The following is a 12257-nucleotide window of genomic DNA, read 5'->3' on the forward strand; positions in this document are numbered from 1 at the left end:
TATCGACTAAATCATAAGGTTATGAAAAGTGTTGGCGTCAAGGTGTGAGATTAAATATATAAAATGATTAAATTGAATTGGAGAGAAAAGTGGAAAGGCTAGAAGTGCAATATTACCAAAAGTGTATAGTGACAGAGAAATTTTAAAGATTTTCAAATGGCAAAAAGGTAATTTAATTAAATGTATAATTATTATATAATTAAATTAGACAATAGAAAAAATGTTGACATAGATTCTAGCCATTGGATTTAATTGGAAATTGAGATGAAATCTCAACCATTGAATTAACATTATGACATAAAGATTTTTATATTAAATTATAATATTTTATTAATTAATTAAAGAGATATTTTATTACAAACATGAAGAAAACTCTTCATGTTTTCATGCTTCATACTCATCTTCTTTTCTTAAAAAGAAAACTTTTCTTTTTCTTACAAATTAGTCCATTTTTATCATAACCATTCAAACTTACCTTGAAACCATTAATTTTTAATAAAAATTTTCAGTGAAATTAAGAGTAAAACAACATAGCAAGGTTAAATTCAAGTGGAGAGATAATCTGTGTATGTTGGAGTAGAGAGAAAATCAAGATAAGATGAAATAATAATGTGACAAGGTGAGAATTTTATAATCAAGTTAAGTTATTGTAGAGAGTTCTTTGATGGAGAGAGGAAGCATTGCAAACAAGTGGACAAGATGTATCGAAACAAAGTGGTGAGAAAGACTAGAGTAGATCTAATAACGCTGAGCACAACGATAGGTGGTGGTTACTAAGGAGGAGAAAGAGAATATGGCTCACGATAAGACTAAGAAAAGAAAACAAGTTGAGAGAAGTTTAGAGTGAGTTTTGAGAGTCAAAATTCCAAAGTGCCAAAAGTCCCTTCACTAGTTGGGAAAGGCTCTTATTTATAGTGTTTCAAGAATAGGAGTTACAAAGTTAGTAATTAATGAGAGTAATAATAGATATTTTTCAGTTACAATTGCATTAATGATTAAGAATGAATAGTGAAAGGTTTTGTTGGTGATGGTGAATAGTGAAGAAGAATTTACTATGTTTTAAAAAGAGGGAAAAACACTTAGTGTTTCAAGAAAAGATTAAGAGGAAAAGCTCTTAACTACATCCATATCTGATCCACTAAAACAAGCTTTCTGGAACATCCCAAGAGTGAAGATAACCCAAGAACCTTACCATATTCTGAGGTTACTTCCACTTCTTCTACTTTGGTGAAGCGGTACCATGTGAAACATCTTTCGCGGAACATGTTTGAAACATAAGATGATAATTGTTCTCGGATGAGAGTTGTTTTTGAATAATAATTATTTTGACTTGTTCTAAACGCAAGTTGTTCTCAACAAAGTTGTTCTTAATGTAGAGGTTGTTTCGAATAAGAATTGTTCTATGATGATGCTTTTCTTAATAAACCTCATTTTGAATAAAGGCTCTTCTAGAAAAATACAATTGCTCTAAATACAAGATATTCCAAACAATGGTTGTTTTAAACATAACAATTCTTGAACACCATTATTCTAAACAAGATTTGTTTCGAACTTTAGCTATTCTTAATAAGCGTTGTTCTCCAATAACAACTACACTAGATGACAGTTGTTCTAACTAAAGCTGTGTTCTGAACATAACTATTTTGGACATAGTTATTCTTGAACAACAGTTTTTGTGAACAACAACTATTCTAAACAAGATTTGTTGCTTCAGAAGAGATATTAAGTAAAATGACATTGCTAGTTGTTCCATGCCTGGTAGCACAATTTCCTGAAATATAATATTATTTATCTCAAGGAAAAGATAAAATTGTTAGTAGCCAAAATTGAGTATCTACAATTATCATGTTTATTTCAATAAAAAGTTCATAGAAGTAGAGGTGTTCATGGGTCAGGCTACCCGGCCCGGCCCGAAGGCCCACCCAAAATGTGGGAGGGTTTAGGCAAAAATATAGGCCCGAAAAATAGGCTTGGACAAAAAAATGAGGCCCGTTTAAAAAATGAGCCGGGCCTCGGGTAAGGTATTTTTAGCCCGAGCCTGGCCCTACCCGAATTCACTAAATGACAAAAAAATCTGCATTTTTTTTATTTTTGAATGTTATTTTCTTATTGTTTTCTCCCTATTTTGCTGCCATTTTACTATTATGTTGCTACTATTTTGTTGTTATTGTTTGGATATTGTATAAAACTTATTTTCTTGTTAATTTTGTTATTATTTTAAAGGCATTTGTTAATTTTTTATTATTTTAGAGGCATTTACTTGTTAAGTTGCATCTATCTTAGTGTTATTTAAGTCTATATATTTTTTAAGATTTATTTTCAATTTGTTAGGAAATATTTATTTTGATATTTTTAGTATTTTTGATGTATTATATATATTTAAAAATAATATAAAAATAATATAAAAAATTAATACGGGCAGGCCAGGCCGGGCTTAGGCAAAATTTTAGGCCCTTTTTTGGGCCCAGCTCGGCCTAGGCCCAATAAATGGGCATAATTTTTTAGTTGAGCCCAGCTTAAACCCGGCCCAGCCCGGCCCATGAACACCTCTACATGGAAGTGATGTTAGATATGTGTATTAATATGTATACTTTTTGTTCTTGATATGTTAAAGAAGAGAATGATAAGGAAGTTGATTCACTAAGTGCTGAAAATAAAAAAATAAAAAGCTAGATGTGAAGGGAACCATATTCAAGCAAGGAACAAGTACTCAAAGAATTCATATTGTTATCTAAGGAAATTTAAGTAGGAAAAATGTTAATTATATGAATTAAATGAGTTTATATGTATTCATGAAAGAACGATAATTTAAAGTTATATATGTAAAGTAATCAAGAAAATTAATAAAGAGATGAAAGTAATTCAAGTATTTATGATATGTGCTTTAGTGTTGTGAACTAAGGACTAAACTTTAAGAAATATAAAGTTTAACACTAGTTTACCATTGAGGTTGAAAAGTGCGGTGAAAAAAAACTTTTAAGAAGTGCTTTTGGAAAGTTTTATAGTGTAACACCCCTTACCCGTATCCGACGCCGAAACAGGGTACGAGGCATTACCGAACTTAAACACAAGCAAACATACACTTCCGAGCCATAAAAATTGGCATCAAATTCAAACTTTTTGAATTTAATCATAAGGTCCCTAATACAAGCTACGAGTTTCAAAACGTGCTTTGGAAACGGTTCGAGGCTAAACCGAGAACTTTAGGAAATTTTACGACACTTGGACAATTTTTGCTAAAATAGGGGTCACATGCCCGTAGGGCTTAGGACACGCCTGTGTCCCTAACCCGTGCAACTCTCTGTTTGTCACCCAAGAGCAAATTGAAGTCACACGGCCATGGCACACGTCGGTGTCTCGAGGCCATGTCCTTCACACAACTGAGACACACGGCCGTGTCTCATACCCGTGTGCTCGATACTGAGCATTCTATTTTGTAACAATTTAGGTGCAGGGGACACACGGCTGGATCACATGCCCATGGGGCTGACCGTGTGTCACACATGGCCTAGAAACATGCCCGTGTGTCTACCCGTGTGGACAAAAACAAGGCTATTTACCAAGCCATTTTTCCACCCTTATTCACACATACACTTACCTCAATTCAAAGGCACAAAACAATACATACTTGGGCAACCAAAACATCCACATTCATGGTTAAAACATATCAACTCAATGTGTTTATCTAACATATTCACTACATTTATTAAGCCCTAAATCAAACATACAAATTTCACATTCATTAGACTTTATTCTTCTAGTTACCAAATTATACTCAAATTCCTCATCTCATCAATAGGTCACATTTCCAAAAATTACACAATTATTCCATAAATCACATTTCCAAACATTTCATATTCACCAAGCATACCATGATCGTATCACCATAGACATTGACACATATATGAATATACTTAGGCTTGCAACCATTTTAGCCAATATAAGCCAACTTACATAGCCAAATAGCAAAACAAACATTTGACGATTACAAGCCATTGCATTGACTAAAATCATATGACGCATATAACAAAATGACCAAGTCCCTATACATTCCATAAACTTAAAATGGTTGAATTCATTTATATTCAAGATGATAGCTTGATAGTGTGATAGGATCTCCGGCGATCTCTAACCCGAGCTAGCTTGACGGTATTATAAAACATGGGAAAGGAAGGGGGTAAGCTATATAGCTTAGTAAGTCCGTATAAACATAATAAGAAACTCTTACCAATCATTTACCAAACCCAATGATATAAACACAAGATAATATAAATTGCATTAAAACTCACAGTTATAACTTATTCAGTCACATTGTTTGTTCTATCAATTTGCAAGCATAATTTAACATGTCTTGACATTAGCCTAATAATTGAAATCTCTCCATTATAACTGTTTACCACAATCAACCAATCATTTCAAACCTCATAATAAACATGCACATTAATTATGAGTGTTCACTTTTCAAGCATATATTCTAACACCTTTCAATTGTTTAAAACCCATATCTTCTCATAATCATTTTAATAGGCAATTATGCCAATCTTTCCTTTTCTCATATTTGATAAATCACAATTTGTGTGAATCAAACATGCTAGATCATAACTCAATTTGACTTGAAAGCCAATTACACGATTGCCAACTGAATTTACTATATATTTCGTACATCACTAGTATATATCAATAATCATAAGGCTTTCGCAAAAACATTCTCATGGAAACCATGAACTCATAATATCATGAAGTCTGTAACAGTCCGGTTTTGACCCTAGTTGGAATAGTGGTTTCGGGACCATAAATTCGAGTTTGAAAAAAATATTTTAATATTATGTTCTATGTCTGTGATATGTGAATTTACATTTGTGAAATTTCTGTAATTTAATTTGTCTGTTTCTGTGCTTAATTATGAAAAAAAGGATTAAATCGCGTAAAGTGTAAAAGTTGAGTGCTAAATGTTAAAGTACCTAATTGACTTCGCTTTTAAAATAAGGGTCTTTGCATATCAAATTTACCATTTGTATTAATGGTGGACAATGATGGACATTAGTAGGTGGATTTTCATGTGTTAATAATAAGGGCAAAATTGGAAAAAGTATTATAATATGTGTTAAATAAAATATAACATAAAATAATGGCCATTTTTTCATTCTCATGGCCGAATGAAGCAAGAAAAAGAGTAAAAATGGGGTTTTGATATTCGGCTAACTTAATCCTTAATTAAGGTATGATTTTTCGTCTATTTTTGATAATTTCTACGTTTCTGTGATTGTTGCTTCGTGTTCTTCAAAACCCATGTCTGAATTTCTGTTTTTGTTGAAGATTATGAAATGTGCCATTGATGATTATATGAAATTTGTGATGTTTTTATATGGATTATGAAAGATATATGTGAGATTATCATACTTTGTTCTTGAATTTTGATGAAAAAGAGCTATTTGAGCTAATTTGTAAAAATACTATTTTAAAGGACTAAAATGTGAAATAAAGGAAATGTATGGACTTGTATGAGAGTCATGAAAATTCGGCTAAGCTTGTGTACAAGCAAATTTTACATATTGGTGATTTTGTGAAAAATGGACTAAATTGTCAAAGTGTGAAAATGTAAGGGCTAAAATCTAAAGTGCCCTAAATATGTGTATATGAATTATTCTATGAAATGGTTATGAATCCTTATGGTTAAATTGTACTTATATGCTTTAGTAGTTAGACCAATTGTATTTGGCTTACTAAGCTCTTTGTAGCTTACTCTGTGTGATTACTGTCTGTTTTACATTTATTGTAGCTACTGAAGGCTCGAGGACAGTCGAGGATTGTCACCACACTATCAAACTCATTTTGGTACTTTTGGAAGTGTACATATTTTAAAGTATGGCATGTATAGGCTAGAAGGTCTATGTATTAAGTTTTGATGTGTATATATTATGCCATGAGAGTTGGCTAGCAAATGAAATGTTGTATATAGTTTTAGTATTTGGTTGATGGTGCCAAATGATGTATGGTGGTAGTGTTTTATGAGCTAATATGTTTTTGTTATAATGAAGCATGTTTTGAACATGGAATTGGTTGAAAATTGTTGTATGAATGTTGTTTAATATGGCTTGTAAGGATGACCTCTAAAAGGGGTGGCAAATTGGCTTAAATCAAGCCTGCATGGTGCCACACGGTCAGGGGACACGGGCGTGTCATATGGCCGTGGGCTAAAGTCAGTAGCTAGCTAAGTATCACACGGCCATAGCACACGTACGTGCCTAATGGTCGTGGGTGAAAGTCAATATGGTTACCCTGATTTGGCACGGCTAGTTCACATGGGTGTGTCTAATGCCCGTGTGAGGTATACAGCCTAGACGCACGGGCGTGTGACTTCAACAGAATTGGAAAAATTTTCTATGTTCTGAATTTTATGAATGTGTTCGGTTTAGCTCTAACCGTTCTTAAACGTATGTTTTAGGTCTCGTAGACCATATTTAAAGATGATTGCTTATGAAATGATGTTAAATAATACCTATGATTCTGAATTGGTCCAAAATGTTCTGTCTGTCTGGTAATGCCTTGTAACCCTAATCCGATGTCGGTTACGGGTTGGGGTGTTACAAAGTCAATGCTTATAAACTTTATGTACATACCTGTACAAATTCATAATACTTGCATGCTCTTTATCTTCTTCGACATACCCATTAAATTACCCGTTGAACCATTTGGAATACTAAAGGGTACTCGGGAATCTCGTACACACAGTATTGTACCAATGCGATATCCCAGATATGGTCTTACATGCAATCTCATATCGATGCCAATAGCCCAGCTATGGTCTTACACGAAGTCTCATATAGATGCCATATCCCTGATATGGTCTTACAAGTAAACTCAGTAACCCTAATGTCATGACATTTGTATCCTATCTATTCCTAAGATTCAACCGGGACTTTTATTGTATCGAATCTCTGTCGGTCATTTCTGTAGTATCGTACTTAATAGCATTCACATTTCATTTCAATAATATAGCATTTACCACAATTATATCAATTAAACATTTATACATATTTAATTTAATGCTTATTAAACATACGAACTTACCTCGACATAAAAATGGCAAAAAGGACCTAACCGTCAAATACTCGTTTTTCCCCCGTTCTAATTCCAGACCTCATTTTTCTTGATCTATAATATCACATTTAACTTATTTAATCATTATACTATTCAAATCATCCCAAAACCATATTATGGCAAAAATTACATTTTTACCCCTAAAGTTTCACATTTTTACATTTTAGTCCCTAGGCTCGTAAAATGAAATGTACACAATTTCTTCAATACCCATGCCTAGTCGAACCTTATACATGCTTATAGTACCCACATTTTTCTTTTATTCAAATTTTAACACTCATTTCACAACTTTTTACAAATAGGTCCTTTTAGGCATTTTCATTGAAAATCACTTAGCAAAAGTCATTTATCATACACCAAACATACATATCCTACCATTAGACATCAAAATACACAAATATTTATCATGGGTAAAATTTTAGACCTTGCTTATTTCTTAAATTAGTGGTAGAAATAAATAGATCATGTTACGAGGATTTCAAACACATGAAAATCATTAAAAACGGGGCTAGAATGGACTTACAATCAAGCTTGGAAGCTTGAAAAACCCTATGCATGGTTTCTTCTTGGTACATTCGGCCATGGCGTAGAAGATGAGCAAAAATTGGCTTTTAATTTGACTTTTTAATTCATTTAATTACCAAATTACTAAAATGCCCTTAATGAAAAACTTTAGAAACATACCTAACCATGTCCATTTTTGTCCAAAAACTTAATCAATGGTTTAATTACCAGTTAAGGACCTCCAATTTAAAATTTCATAGCAATTAGACACCACTAGCATGTAGAACTCAACTTTTGCACTTTTTACAATTTAGTCCTTTTGACTAAATTGAGTGCCCAAACGTCAAAATTTTCGAATGAAATTTTCACCAAATTATGTCATAAACTTGCAGACCATAAAAATATAATAAAAATAAAATTTTCTACGTCGGATTCGTGGTCCCGAAACCACTGTTCCGACTAGACCCAAAATCGAGCTATTACAAATAGTGTTTATCATTACTGTAAAAAAAGTGCTTTTGAGAAGATAAAATGTCAATTTTAAACATGATGTTGTAAAGTAGAAGATTTAACGAAGGATAAAAAGATAACTTCATTGAAAAACACTTTTCCAAAAGCTAAAAGCTAAAAAAATTGCCTTTTTGGCTTGGATTAAAATCCTAGTTCAAAATCAATGTTTGATTTGAAAAGCTACTTGTTTACCATATTTTTTGGTTGGAAATCAAGGTTTGGGTTGAAATGTGCTTTTCAACCTCAATGGTAAACAAAGTCTTAACTATGTTAAGTTCTGTGAGATTGTTAGTTATATGATAAGGTAATCAAATAAGTATGAACGAATATAAGCATAAGTGATTATTATGAAAAAAAATAAAGAAGGATAAAGTGGTGAATTAAAAAAAGTGATATAAGTGACCTAGTAAGTTATGAGACATGTGTAGTTATTAGAATAAAAGGACTTATTTGTAAAGGTGGTAAAAAATGAATAGAAAATATAGAAATTATGAAATAGTGATGTCTTTAATATTATTCTTGAAACCTCATATTAGTGAAATACCCATGTATACAAGCTTTGAACTTGTTAGATATAGTTGACATGTGATCTGCTATGACATATGTTGTTATTTACATATTTTTTCATGTAAATTTAGAATGTTTAACAAGATAAATAAAGTCTTTTTAGTAATAACTATTTTTTTATAATTATTTACTCGTTTTTTTAGTTTCTATTACATTTCTGATGCTTGAATAAGGTTACTTGGCTATGTAGATCAAAGCTTCCAGGGTGAAAACAAAGTTGAAGCCGTGGCACTGGGTTGTCAGTGTTGCGACACCAAACATCGAAGCTGTGAGGGCCAAAATAGGGTTGACATCACGATGAGGAGACCCTTGACGTCATGATGATTTCTTGGACTATTGGCACCACATTTTGACAGCCAATTAGGGCTTTTTTGTCCTATTAAACCCAAATTACTTCAAGGATATTTTAGGCACTTAAGTTTCCCAATTGTGGCCTATATAAAGAAGCCATTGTAACCATATTGGGGATTTCTTTTTAACAAATATTATTGTTTAGATTTCAACTTTTTATTTTAGTTTTTAGTTTTATTTTCATGTTTGCTTAATCGAAAGGTCCTATTCCAATGTTGGACTATCATGAGCGGAGAATGTTCCAGATCCACGCTTTTATCACCATATATATGAGTATTCTTTATCTCTTATTTTATTCCTTTATTTATATCTCTTTCTTTAACATTGTTAATTGATTGTTTGTGTAAATATTAGAATAAACTTGTGTTCTATACAAATCTTGTATGATTCAATTGATTAATCTGATTAATTAAACAAGTAATTAATAACCTGAAATTTAGTATTTATTCAAAATAACTTAATATACTATGATTGACAACCCTAGTAGAATATTTATACATGTGAGACCGAAAAGGTATCTTAAATGGTAATCCTTAATGAAGATGAGACCGAAAGGGTATTCCTAACTAAGGGTGGTAAGTACTTAATTAAGGGTGATTATTAATTTAGTTAATAATTAGGTAACACAATTCGATCTAGGCTAGAGTAGCTCGCACAGTCGAAACTAGGAGTAGGAGAAACCGATAATTTAACTTAGGTTTAGTTAATTAATTTTATTATTGTTATTTTAGTTTAATTTAATTATTTGTTACTATTATTTTAGATTCACACTACTAATTTGTGAATTGTTTAGATTAGCAATTATTATCAATAATTAATTTAATAGTAATTCTCTCCAATTGCTACTAGGATGAATAGACATGCTACTACTGTGTGAGCTTCTTGTAAAATCTTCTGGATGAGATCAGAATTTCTCAGGACGCAAGTTCTACCTTTAAAATACAAGCTATCATCAGAACCAACATAAAAATATGAATCAGATGTCGTCTCAATCTGCTCCCGTTTAGCTATCAACACATCGTTGCATTTCTGAGCTTCGCAAATTTGTTGCAAAAACATCGGTTTAGCTTTCAACTCAGCTAAAGTCAAACCATCATCAATTAATGTCAACCGCGTGTTCAAATCTCGCAAAGAAAATAGATACTTTCTACTCAAAGCATCAGCAACAACATTAGCTTTTCCCGGATGATAATCAATGATCAAGTCGAAGTCTTTCAATAACTCGAGCCATCTGCGCTGTCTCAAATTCAAATTTTTCTATGACATCAAGTACTTCAGACTTTTATGATCCATGAAGATATGACATTTTTCTCCTTACAAATGGTGTTGCCAAATCTTTAAAGCAATTACAATCGCTGCAAGTTCTAAATCATGCGTCGGATAATTCTTTTCGTGCGGTTTCAACTTTCTAGAAGCATACGCTATCACTTTTCCCTCTTGCATCAGAACACAACCCAAACCATTCAACGATGCATTACTATAAATCACAAATTCTTTACCCAACTCTGGCTGAACTAATACAAGTGCCTCGGATAAAAATGCTTTCAACTGATTGAAGCTTTGTTGACATTTCTCAGACCACTCAAACTTAACATCTTTTTGTAACAACATTGTCAACAGTGCAGCAATCATTGAGAATTTTTGACCTCAGATACATTTCTTGGAGGTTTCCAATCTACAACAATTAAAATTTTTCTTAGATCAACTCTAATGCCATCGACCAATAAAACATGCCCAGAAATTGGACTTCTCGAAGACAAAACTTACATTTGCTAAACTTAGCAAAAAATTATTTTTCACGCAAAGTTTGCAAAACAATTCTTAAATGCTCGACATGCTCTGTCTCATCTAGTGAATAAGTCAGAATATCGTCAATGAATATCACAACAAATTTGTCTAAGTACGATCTGAAGATTTTGTTCATCAAGTCCATAAATACTGTAAGTGCATTAGTCAAACCAAATGACATCACAAGTCATTCATAATATCCATACCTAGTCCTGAATGTAGTTTTTGACACATCTGAGTCTTTAACTCACAACTGATAATAACCAGAACAAAGATCGATCGTTGAGAACACTATCGCACCTCTTAACTGATCAAATAGATAGTCAATACGTGGTGAAGGATGCTTATTCTTGATCGTGACTTTGCTGAGCTATCAATAGTTAATACATAATCGTATGGACCTGTATTTTTTCTTAACAAATAACACTGGAGCACCCCAAAGAGAAAAACTGGGTCAAGCAAAACCTCTATATGTCAACTCTTGCAACTGTGCTTTCAACTCTTTCAACTCTGTAGGTGCCATTCTGTAAGGAGCTATCGATATCGAAGATGTTCCCAGCATTAGTTCAATAGCAAACTCAACCTCTCTGATCGTTGGTAACCTGGATCGTTAATACGTGGCAAAGTATACTTATTCTTGATCATGACTTTGTTGAGCTGTCGATAGTCAATACATAATTACATAGACCCATCTTTTTTCTTAACAAATAACACCGGAGCACCTAAAAGAGAAAAACTGGGTCAAGCAAACCCCTAGCTGTCAACTCTTGCAACTGTGCTTTCAATTATTTCAACTCTGTAGGTTCCATTCTATAAGGAGCTATCGATATTAGAGATGTTACCGGCACTAATTTAATAGCAAACTCAACATCTCTGATCGGCGATAACCTGGATAACTCTCCTGGAAACACATCTGAATATTTACATACCACTAGAACCGATTCTAACTTCAACTTAGTAACTCTAGAATCAAATATGTAAGAAAGATACACTTCACAGCCTTTTCTAACATATTTCTGTGCTGACATAGCTGATATAACATTAAATATACTATCTAGTCTATCTGATTCAATTCAAAGGTTTTCACCATTTCGACATTTCAACAAGATATGCTTTCATCTACAATTTACAACAGCATCATGTAGAGTTAACTAGTATATACCTAGAATCACGTCAAACTCATCGAAGGGTAGTAACATCAAATTAGCCAGAAAGATGCAACCCCGAATCATCAAAAGACAATTTTTACAAACTCTATCAACTAACACATACTGACCTAGGGGGTTCGTTACTTTAACCAAGAATTTAGTAGACTCAAAAGACAATTTCTTATCTGACACTAAAGTCATGCATACATATAAATGTGTTGACCTCGGGTCAATCAAAGTAGTAACATATGTATCAAAGATAGAAAATATACCTATGATAACATTTGG

The sequence above is a fragment of the Gossypium hirsutum genome, chromosome A09, assembly GCF_007990345.1.
Source record: "Gossypium hirsutum isolate 1008001.06 chromosome A09, Gossypium_hirsutum_v2.1, whole genome shotgun sequence".
Classification (NCBI taxonomy): Eukaryota; Viridiplantae; Streptophyta; class Magnoliopsida; order Malvales; family Malvaceae; genus Gossypium; species Gossypium hirsutum.